We start from the raw sequence: 12436 nt of genomic DNA, 5'->3' as shown, positions 1-12436 counted from the left end.
ATGATGGATAACGAGTAGTAAAAGATATGTAGTAGTAAAAGTAAAAGTAAATATGTAGTAGTAAAAAATATGTTCATGCATATGTTTTCTTAATTGGTTGCTGTGGAATCCCTCTGCAGTGGTTCGGTCAACAAAAGTACGGATATCCAAAGGCATCTTTTAAAATTCTGTTGTTACCTTTTCAACCAGATTTGGTATTGGCCATGAAGCAGCCCATTATGGGTTTATCAGCTATATGAAGTCAAAGGGGGTGATTTACTAACCTAAACACACGCACGCACTAGGTGCGTGTGATTTTTACACAGCAAAACGTATTTATCAACCAAAAAGTCTCTAAAAGCATATTTCCACTAATGCCATATATGGAAAAATCATGCACATGATGCATATATAATGCTGCTTCACAGTTTAGACAAAAATGGTTAGCTCATGCATTTACATTCCTGCATTCATCAACGCAAGCAACACAATATCACCTTGCAATTCATGCAGGGCTTTGCACAACACACCTGCTGGGTGTGTACACACTACAAAGGTGTCTAGATTCCAGCAATAGATCATGCTGGGAGGGAACACACTACAGAGGTGTATACATGTTCGTGGCGTGTTTATAAGGTTAGTAAATCAACCCCAAAGAATAAAAAACAGTATGCCTTACATTGAATCATTTCTCTAACCCTCCCTCTCTGAGCACGTCACACTTATCCTAAACCCCAAAACAAGCCTTTAACATTTCCCCGCAGCACCTCCAATAGTTAACATGTTCCCAACCCCTGAAGTGAGACGTCAACAATTAACCCAACCACTAAAATCTTAGATAAGCTTTATCAAGTGAATGTAATGTCAATAGTCTATGTCAATATTTTGAAAACATCATCATGATCCACGTTTGTCACCATCAGGAAATCCATCCTGAAAATTGAAATGTAGCCATCGCTGTAGAACATGCATGTAGACGCTAAGTGGTTGCAAACCAGACGTAAGGAAGTCAGCAGCACTGACATGCAACACAGGAGGAAAAAAACGGTAAAAGTAATACAGGAATACCTTGGTTCGCGAACAGGAAGTTCGGCAAAATTTTGCTTCCGTTCATGAACTCCACATCGTGTAACGAACATGATGCGGCCATCTTCCCTACAGTACAAGGGTATCCCTGCCTTTATTTTTCCATGATGTGGATCTGTGCTTCCTCCACCACTCCTGCTCCATATTTAGGGTGCAACATGGAACATAGTGCTATTCCGCAGCCCCCACCATCAAAACACCCCCCTCACTTACCTAAAATGCAGGTTTCTTCTCCCCGCAGGCTTCTACTTTCATTTGACTCAGGTGCATCATTCATTCTGTATACCCCATACACTTACACTCCATTGAGGGACTCGCAGTTCTTAATGGAGTATAAATGTAGTGAAGTTCACTGATAACTTCCAGTTCTATAACCTAAAAGCCGTACCTCAGTACAGACTAGGAGCTGGAGGAATAGTCTGCAGGAATCTGCATTGATCACGGTTGCAATGCTTTGCAAACTCCAATGCAAACATGGAATTACACATAAGCATATACCCTGATCTTCAATGCCCTTTAAACATTGCTCTAGACACCCATATTTTCAAATGTAACTGTGGTACAAGAAGCATTTGTGATACTCAACACTAATTATCTTCTCATGCTGTGTTATCGCTTCACGTTAGATGGTACCAGATCAATATATGCCTGAACAGAGGCCTCTGAATGGGAAGTAAAGCAATTTAGACTCGGCGCTGGCATGTGAGAGACAGACAGTGCCCAAGGCAACTTTCCAAAGAAAAACAATCATGGAAGAAATAATAAAACAGCGATGTCCTCCGAAGAACAGAGGAATGTGGAACAATGATTAGAAAGTCTTCACATTCCCAACAAACCATGACAACAGAAAATCAGCAATAGCTATGGGAATCTACACAGGCAGGTGGCTGACCCCGGGGATAGTTATAGAAGACGTTACCCATTACATTATGTGATCGTCTCCGGGGATAAGACCCATTCAAACATATCGAGGGGATAATCTGGTAAGAAATGGGGTTAAAGAGCAACTCCAGCAAAAGTCAAATTATTCGGTCTATAATACTACGGTTAGTAAGCCCCTCAATGAAAAGGGAAAAGTATCATTTCACAAGACTTTCACATTTTTACAAGATTTCCACTTGAGCCATGTTAAAAAAAAAATTATTTACCTAGTCCTCTTACTCTCCCAAATGCTCAGATGCCTCGCCCGATACCTGAACTTCCGATGTCAGGAAGCCGGGCAGCATGTATACCAGATACCGGAAGTTTGGCCGGGAAACCGGCTCCATGCTTCCTCGCCTCCCGGGCCAATCAGGAAGCCAGGCAGCATGTAATGACTCGCTGGCCAGCTTCCTGATTGGTCGGGAAGATGGCTAATGAGGAAGCTGTGTGGCGCATCACTACCCGCCCCCCAGCTTCCTCATTGGCCAGAAAGTTGCCTTCATCCTCTCCCGTCACCTGGTGGGAAGCCGGGGGCTGTGTAATGATTCGCTGCCTGGCTTCCTGATTGGTCGAGAAGCTGGCCAATCAGGAAGCCAGGCGGCGAGTCATTACACACCCCCCAGCTTCCTGATTGGCCAAAAAGTTATCTGACTTGCACCTCCGGTCTACAGTGGAGTGTCCTTGTTACAAGATAGATTGTGTGTGTTTTTATATATATATAAAAACACACACACGTAACCCCCTCTTAAAGTGCCACAGGGTCCCTTTTAGAGCTCATTCAGCATTCAGATGGGCGTGCACACCCAAAAAAATTACCCCATCCGGGAAGCGATAGGTGCTGCATGTAATTACGCGTAGCAGCAAGGTTTCATAGATTTACCTACACTTAGATTATTTATCACATGGAAAATAATGGAAAAGGTTATATATTCCATTTGACATTTTTATAACATTCTGCAGCCGGATCAGCAGGCATTTGACAGTACTTCCAGAGAGCTATGCAGCCTCTCATCACATGATTCCACGTTTTACCTCCCATTCTTAGAACTACAGACGGCTGTGCTGGGAAGCAGGGAATACTCTGCATTTTCACAGGCTTGCACTCAGGGCTATTCAGAAAAAGTGAGCATACTAATTAACCACAGGGATTCCATAACTACAGCAGGCAGCTGCAAAAAATCAAATCCGACATGAAAATTACAGCCAGTCAGCAAGTAGGCAGCATCACGGGAGATGCAAATTCTATGATTTTATTGACGAGTACCTGTAATGACTGAGGGCGCACAGGTACAAGCGTCTGTTCCCAAAACACACACAAAAATAAACACCATATTTAGAGAAATCCATTGATTCCGCCATCCAGGCTAAATAGTCACTGTTAAGCTAAGAATTTTTGCACCGGCTCCTTCCACAAAAGTCGATTGAAATATAATTTTTTTATCGAGCAGGGGGTACCGCCAGAGCCACCCACAACTCACATTTCAAATGATTCAGCAGAAATTGGCAAAAGTTCAAGCAGTGCATGGCCAGGTCTGCCCTGGAAGCTTTGTCTGGGAAAGGGTTACAAAACTCACTGCAGGATTCTGGGAAATTAACAGTCCCTCCCTAAGGGGCAATCTCTATAATGAGACATCTTTTTGGGTCACATGGGGTGGGGGGGCAGCAGGCAGAGCGGCATGGCGACTCTAATGCACAATGTTTGCACTATGCCTGTCACCGCCTTTCCAGCCAGAGCGTCCCAGGTTGCTAAGAGCCGAGCGGGGAGATGTGTAAGGGCCACTGAGCAAGATGCCGGATGCCAGCGACATGATGCAGAGGCCCCACAATCTCCCACCCTCCATTAGCATGCACCACCAGCAATCAACCCCAGTCGGCAAAAAGGCTAGGGACACCACTGCAGTGGAGGGGGAAAGAGGCTGCAGGGACTGGATTAAAAGAGAACTATGAGGTGAGTGCTTTTCACTCACCTCATAGTTCTAGCCGACCTGTGACAATGAGACCGTCACAGATCGACTCAGTAGATCGGGAGGTGAGCAAACATATACCGGCGTTCGCTCACCTCTCGATCCTGTCACGGCTCTCTGCCGTGACAGGGGAGGGGCTGGATTCCCCGCTCCGATCCGCCAGCGCTGACTGGCGGAACGGACAGGGGAGGGGGCGGGTACAGCTGTCTCTGCCCCTAGATAGGCAGAGCCAGCTGTCACTCACGCAGCTGGGCGGATCTCGACATCGATGTAGCTGTAGCTCGCGGTATACTGAGCTTAGGGTAACGGGAGGACGCTAGTTTGTGTCCTCCCGTTACCCTAAGGAGAACTATGGGGAAAAGCCCTGACCCCATAGTTCTCCTTTAAGAGGCGGCTGGCCCCCGTGGATTGGGTTAGTATTTCTTTATTATTTTGCACCTATACAACAAGCACTTAACCCTTGTAGTGTGGGGTTAGCAAGGGTTAAGAAAAAGTTTGTCCAGAGTACTTTGATTTGTAAATTATTATTATTATACAGGATTTATATAGCGCCAACAGTTTGCGCAGCGCTTTACAATATAAGGAAGACCCTACAATCACAATCAGGTTGGGGTAAAGAGTTCCAAAGGATGGGAGAGACTCTAGAGCGGTCCTGGAGGCGAGTATGGGAGGAGATGACAAGGGGGCTGGAAAGCAGGAGGTCTTGGGTGGAGCGGAGAGGACGGTTAGGGTGATATTTTGAGATAAGGTTGGAGTTATAGCCGGGGGCAGAGTTTGTGGATGGCTTTATAAGTGATTGTTAATATTTAGAATTTTATCCTTTGGATGAGTGGAAGCCAGGGCAGGGATTGGCAGAGGGGGGTTGCAGACACTGAGCGGTTGGTCAGGTGGATGAGTCTAGCAGCTGCATTCATGATAGACTGAAGGGGGGATAGCCTGTGTAGTGGAAGGCCACTGAGGAGGGAGTTACAATAGATGAGATAGAACAAGGGAGTGGATAAGTAAATACAACTTTTCGATTGTAAGCTCTCATGTGAAGGCCCTCCTTACCATCTTGTCTTGATTCGTATTGTAACTGTACGGTCTTCCTTAAATTGGACGCTACAAAAACTGTTGGTGTTATATACAGTATATCCTTTATAATAATAATAATAATAATAATAATACTACAACTTAAAGGCACGGCAATGACTTTTTATTTTGTGGGGTGAAAAGATCTCATTTCCCTTTGCCCTCAGCAGTCATTCCATCATACTCGGTAGAGCCCACACATTGCTGACATGACCTGCAAGAAGCAAATCACTGGAGTTATGAGCACACTTTGCTCCCCAGTTAAGCAGCGAAGCCTGCCAACACACGGCACAAATGGATAAATCACATCCAGACAGTCAAACAATAACAACGTCTGATCGCAGGATAATTTTTATCATAAAATTTCGCTTAAGAAAACAATGGCGAGGCCAGCTTCCACTATGAAACCTGGGCTGGGAGGGGTGGCTACTTCACAACACACACAGAGACCATGGGGGAACAAAAGTAGCCCCCCTCCAGAAGGAAGGACAGTGTCGGCACCAATTCAGAGATGAGGATCTACAGCCGAGTGATACACAAATAAGATACATTTATGTTAATAGTTTGGGTACTTGAATGTATTTTTCAGATTTAACTTCCCGGTGTAGTGTCACTTTAAATGTCTTGTGACTATAATTTTCAATCTCTCTGGCTTAAAATGAAAAGAACTCTCCATATCCCGGTGTGTTAGCTTTTATGATTGAACATTGTTGCTGACTGATTTTTGCTTTCAGTTTATTGGCTAAACATTGTACCCGGTGTTGGCATTCCCAGCAACAGCTGGACGGTCCGGCATTTAGATGGAAAGTCAGCTCTTCAGCCGAAAGGTCATCTGCTGCCTTTGGCATATTTCGCAGCCCAGCCTCCTGCATCAATCTATCACCTGCTGATTACAGGTGCATTCCCTCCTTCCAGTGGCAGCCATTGCAGGACTCAAGGACAAATCACTCAGGCATGAAATAAATTACCGGTGTACTAGAAATGACAAACAACATTTCTGGGCCCCCGGTATAAAGCGTCACCATCCAGCATGGCGAGATTCCACAAAAAGTTTATCAACAAAGACACACAAATGGAGGACTGTGCCGAGAGACAAAAGCTGGTGAGCAAGCCGGCGGAGGGCTCAGATCACCCACACAGCAGAGACAGGTGCACACGGGGCCCGTCCCTTATTTATTCACCAGATACAGTATCTGGGCCCCGCACCCCATACACAAGAAATGTAATCAGCTCCAATAAACACATGTGAGATAATGGCAGCTGCTTCTCCCTCTGCGCCGCGTCCACACAGGGCGCTTCTCCCTCTGCGCCGCGTCCACACAGGGCGCTTCTCCCTCTGCGCCGCGCCCACACAGGGCGCTTCTCCCTCTGCGCCGCGCCCACACAGGGCGCTTCTCCCTCTGCGCCGCGCCCACACAGGGCGCTTCTCCCTCTGCGCCGCGCCCACACAGGGCGCTTCTCCCTCTGCGCCGCGCCCACACAGGGCGCTTCTCCCTCTGCGCCGCGCCCACACAGGGCGCTTCTCCCTCTGCGCCGCGCCCACACAGGGCGCTTCTCCCTCTGCGCCGCGCCCACACAGGGCGCTTCTCCCTCTGCGCCGCGCCCACACAGGGCGCTTCTCCCTCTGCGCCGCGCCCACACAGGGCGCTTCTCCCTCTGCGCCGCGCCCACACAGGGCGCTTCTCCCTCTGCGCCGCGCCCACACAGGGCGCTTCTCCCTCTGCGCCGCGTCCACACAGGGCGCTTCTCCCTCTGCGCCGCGCCCACACAGGGCGCTTCTCCCTCTGCGCCGCGCCCACACAGGGCGCTTCTCCCTCTGCGCCGCGCCCACACAGGGCGCTTCTCCCTCTGCGCCGCGCCCACACAGGGCGCTTCTCCCTCTGCGCCGCGCCCACACAGGGCGCTTCTCCCTCTGCGCCGCGCCCACACAGGGCGCTTCTCCCTCTGCGCCGCGCCCACACAGGGCGCTTCTCCCTCTGCGCCGCGCCCACACAGGGCGCTTCTCCCTCTGCGCCGCGTCCACACAGGGCGCTTCTCCCTCTGCGCCGCGTCCACACAGGGCGCTTCTCCCTCTGCGCCGCGTCCACACAGGGCGCTTCTCCCTCTGCGCCGCGTCCACACAGGGCGCTTCTCCCTCTGCGCCGCGTCCACACAGGGCGCTTCTCCCTCTGCGCCGCGCCCACACAGGGCGCTTCTCCCTCTGCGCCGCGTCCACACAGGGCGCTTCTCCCTCTGCGCCGCGTCCACACAGGGCGCTTCTCCCTCTGCGCCGCGCCCACACAGGGCGCTTCTCCCTCTGCGCCGCGTCCACACAGGGCGCTTCTCCCTCTGCGCCGCGTCCACACAGGGCGCTTCTCCCTCTGCGCCGCGTCCACACAGGGCGCTTCTCCCTCTGCGCCGCGTCCACACAGGGCGCTTCTCCCTCTGTCCCTGTCTAAATTGGCTCTGTATGTATGTGAGAAAGGGACCTTGGATTGTAAGCTCCACTGGGGCTGGGAGTAATGTGCACTGTGTAAAGCACTGCGTAAATTGTCAGCGCTATAAAAATATCTGTACTAAATAAATCATAATCAGGGTTCTGACTTCACTGGCTGCATGCTTGTTCTTATTCTCTGCCTCTGTTTGCATCTCTGTGTGGCTAACCTATCAGTGACATCACACTCCAGCTTCTAGAGAGGTTTATTCCAACTGCTGCACCAGTCATTACACATCTGCTCATCACAGGCGGTGAAAGGACAGAATGCCATGTCACACATGCAGCTATCAGGAACTTGGCCAATCATGTGAAGGATGAATTCCATTTATTTAGGACTAACCTAAAATCCCCAAAATTTCGGCCAGCCATCAGGTAGAAGAGACTACCAGGTTTATTCACAGAAGGGTGAAGAGTTTGGAGAAGGCAGGAGAAGTGAACAATATAGGACAACATAGTTGATCTGGAAAGTGAGCGGAATTGGAGAATTCTTCCAGTTTAGCTATGTTGTCCTAGATTGTTAACTTCTCCTGACTTCTCCAAACTCTTCACCCTTTACTGAATAACCCTGCAAGTCTTGTCTGAAAGTAGAACTGTCTGTGTTACCTGGAAGGAAGCCATTTATCTCTCTCTATTGGCAGTTCACCCAAAATGAAGGTTGAGATACTATGACTGCTCACTATGGACACGACTGTTTTCTGACACCCCAATGTGGGACGGCTTATGCCATCATGTAAAGTTGCTGTTTCACTCCAGAACCCTGTTCATGTACACAGCGCCGACTGATAGAAATCAATAAACGTTCTCTATAAATAGAAATGCCGTAGTAGGCACCGGCCGTCACAAGGAAGAAAAATGGACAAAATGACAATTCTATTCAAGACACAATCATGCAGATTAAAAGAAATTTGGGAAACACTAAATAGTAATTGAAATGTATTCCCCAATATCCACAAAGGATATAAATCCACTTTGTGGGCATCAAATGTCTTCGTATATCCAGATATTACCTTGAAAACGCAGCAGTGACATCATCATTGTTTCTATAACCTGTGCAGAGAGTAGAGCAGTGGGAGGGGTCGAGCAGGCCCCACCTACTACAGGTCGCCTGAAGAAAACTACAGGAGGGGGTGGAGACAAGACCTGTCACCCTGCACAAGATGAGAGAGCAGCAGTAAGCGGTCTTTAACACAGGAAGCTGCACGTTTTACACGGGATTACTGCCCAGATCTGGAAGAAATACACAAAGCTCACCAGGATCCCAGTAAGAATAAATATACCTCTTGTATTAGACAATGTTTGCTTATTCCGCAGCTCAGCTTTAAACAACAACCCCGGGCAGAATAAAGCGTAACCCCTGCAGTGTGGGGAAAGCCCAACTGCAAGGGTTAACTGCTGCTTTAGTCAAGGGTGTCAAATAAAAAAAAGATATGCTCACCCGATCCACGGTCCAGCCAAGAAGCTAGATTGGTCCCTGCAGCCTCTCGTCCAATACAGTGTATTAGACGTGATGATTCATGGAGTTGGCCCTCCAGCTGCTGTAGAACTACAAGTCCAATGAGGCATTGCAAGACTGACAGTTACAGGCATGACTCCCAGAGGCAGAGGCTTGTTGGGATTTGTAGTTCAAGCACAGCTGGAGGGCCGGAGTTGCCCACCCCTGCCCTAGACAAAAACGAGCACTTAACTCTTCCAGTGCGGCGGTAGCCCCATGGCAAGGGTTACGTTTTAGCCTGCCCAGAGTTCTTTTTTAAAAGATAAACATATAAATGTCCCTGTGTGTGATGAATCCATGAACAATATTTATGTTTTGCCACATCGTTCATTTATCAGTCCTGGACCAAACTTATACAACACAAAGGAAATGAATGAATGACCAGCACTGAGGCATAAACCCATACCAACCAACCAGGAGTCACCTTCACCCTGATCTATCATAAACTGCAATCCGATTGGCTGTCACAACATTCCGCACAGCACTGGTAATCTCTGCACAGCCATACTGCATAAACGGCACCGTGTGACTGTAATCAGAGCTATCAGGTGAGGAATGAATGAGCTGTACAACACAACTGCAGGTGTGAGCGATATGAGAATGAATACACAATCCATGCATCCAGCAGAATGTACACTAGGGAGCCAGGGAATGGAAACAGACAGCAGAGGACGACCGTCAGTTGTGAAATACAATATATACTGTATACCATGACAAATGATGATCCGTATGTCACCCAACAGATGGAATATGGATTGCCATGTTAGAGATGACATAACGTCCTGTGCAATATAACATGACGGGGATTTATAAATGAGCCACATGTACCTGCTAAATAAATACTGTAGTACATAACACAAATGTCTATCTATATACGATAGATAGATAGATAGATAGATAGATAGATAGATAGATAGATAGATAGTCTGTATCAAGATCTATATATATCTGGGGTTTTCTATCTATTTATATCAATATCTATCTATTTCTGTGTATATATCTATATCTACGCATACATACACACACATATATCTGTGTATATCTACCTATTGATATAAGATAGATAGATAGATAGATATTAGGTATGTGATGTTAACCAATACAAAGGTGTATACAGACTTTGGCCCCCATTCCCACTTGAGCGTAATTTTGTTGCCTTTTTTTCCATTTTGCAGTCGGTACGAGTTGAGAATTGAGCGATTTTGCTTTAGCCAATAAAACTCTAGATACTAAAAGGAGGAAATGGTTGTTAGGTTCATAAATGTGCATTTTTCAAGCACTCCTATTGCATTCTATGGGGCAAAAACACAATATTCTCCCTCCGGAAACAGCGTATGTACTTTTCCAAGCGACACAACGCTCAGGTGTGAATGGGGGCTAATCGCAGCTAGCAATCGCTAGTTTTTCAGGCGCCATTCTGCCCAATAAGAAGCTTATGTACTTTTGGGGAGGGGGGGACTTCAAAAAAAGGGACCAATCGGGTGTGAACGGGCACCATTGACAATAATGGGATCCTTCATCGTTGAGCGTTGTTGTGCTTTGGGAAAGGATGACAAAGCGCTCAGGTGTGAATGGGGACTATCATGTGGACTGATGTTCATATTGAGGTGCTGAAGGTGATCCATACAAGCCATGTGAGAGGATACATGTGATACATGGAATGGAAGCCAAGGGATACATTGTATCCACCTCATCCATGCACCTTTCACCAAGGACATCCAATAAAGTCCGATCAGCCGTCATTGGAGAAATCACAATACATATTTGTTATTTGTACAGTGACAGCTCTGTATCAATATGTAATCGATATGAATCGTGTCTACAACATCCCTATAGACCCTGCACAGCGTTTATCGTGCACACAGTAAACAATGCAAAGCTCCAGCAGTGAGTAGGCGCACTGTATGCAAATAACGTGCCAGTGGAGGTGGCTAGGGGTGAGCCATGTGCAGCTGCACGGCTCAGATGACAATCCACTGACACCCAGCAAATACGATTGTGCCCTGATCTATGATCTCTCACCTCCATCCCCGGGGCCAGGAACCTGTCACCGCCTGGTGCGCCCCGCCTCCTCCCGCACACACCTCTGTTCGGTGCGGCACCTGCGGACATCCTCCTCCCCCATCTCCCTCCCCTTTGCCAAACCCTTACCGGAGCATGGAGAGTCCCGAGCCGCGCGCTGCACAATTCCGGATCCCGCAGCGAATAGAGTACGGAGGGGAGGGCGGGGCCAGAACACGCTGCGTCACTCCCTCTGCCACGCCCGCCCCGCGCCATCACCTCCTACACTGGCTGCTCCTGCCTGGCCACGCCCTCTCGCTCAGGATGTTCGGTTTCCAGGGGGCCACGCCCTCTTCTAGACGCTGCACAGCACGCCGAGGTGACGTCGTGGATGGGCTACGCTGGTCCCTGGTGCGGAGGCAGAGGGCGGGGGAGAGCTCTGCACCTGTCGGCTATGCTTGGGGTGCTGGGACGTTAGATGGAAGGGAGGGATGGCATGTAGCCGGTATGGGGGATGGAAAGGAACAGCGTTGACTTTATTGTATTGGACTTCAGGCTGACAACTACATGGTTGAAATATAAGGGAGCTGCTTGTATATGTGTCCATCCAGTTCTGATACCTACACAGCTCAGCAAGGCTGCTGACCTGGCCTTTTAGCTATTGCAACCAAGGAAATCTGTTTGGTTACCCCATGTCCCAAGCCCAGGGGCATCCCTAGCATTTTCACTGGCGGGGAGTGCCGTGCCGTGCATGCTATGGGCCCTGCGCCATCATGGCCTTTGCGCATCTCTCTGCCCGGGTCTTAGCAACCAGGAACGATCTGGCCCTAAAGGGGGTGGCAGGTCCACTACAAGCAGTCTGCAGCAGAGCAGCCATGCTGCCTGCCGCCCCTCCAACGTGACCCAAAGAAATGCCACCTGAGGCAGTAGCCTCAAACTGCCTCATTATAGGGACGTCTCTGCACGGTAACTAAGCAACGACAGTCTATCCCCCTGTCTCTTCTCTATCATCCTGGCTGCATCTCCCTAGTCATCAGTTGTGAATGCAGTACATCGGATTGGATCATGATGCTGCCCCCCCCCCTCCTCCCAGCCTGTATGCTGCTGGACAGCGGATTACAAGTGGCTGATGAGAAGCCAGATTCAGGTACTTAAAGAGTAACTCCACTTATGTTGAGAAAAAAAAAACAATCCCCCCTCCTGGGTGATCAGTGTACATTGCAATGATTTTAACAAACTTCATAGCATATTTCTACCTGTTTCTGTTCTGAAGAAATAATTTGTTTCAGCATAATTTGTTTCAGCATGCCCCTTGCTAAGTGAGCGCTGAATGGGGGGCCGGGCTCCTTCTAATCAGCTGCTGGACTTTCTGTGTTGTCTGGAGGAAAGTTGCACTGTTGGCAAAGTTCACCTTTTAGAAAATAAAAATAAACGCACCCTTCTTCA

At 48.5% G+C, this 12436-nt stretch overlaps 1 protein-coding gene across 1 annotated transcript in view; it reads right to left on the bottom strand.

The window, feature by feature from the left end:
* Positions 1 to 11242, bottom strand: part of MPP7 (membrane palmitoylated protein 7) — a 316603-nt gene extending 305361 nt beyond the window's left edge. The window contains exon 1 of the mRNA XM_018558730.1: positions 11141 to 11242. The gene's annotated coding sequence lies outside the window, so the exon portion shown is untranslated. The remainder of the gene's footprint in view (positions 1 to 11140) is intronic.
* Positions 11243 to 12436: the final 1194 nt, after the last annotated feature.

The sequence above is a fragment of the Nanorana parkeri genome, unplaced genomic scaffold (genome assembly GCF_000935625.1).
Source record: "Nanorana parkeri isolate BGI_ZX_2015 unplaced genomic scaffold, ASM93562v1 scaffold355, whole genome shotgun sequence".
NCBI lineage: Eukaryota > Metazoa > Chordata > Amphibia > Anura > Dicroglossidae > Nanorana > Nanorana parkeri.
Note: the sequence above shows the minus strand (reverse complement) of the source record. Positions and strands in the feature narration are given on the sequence as shown.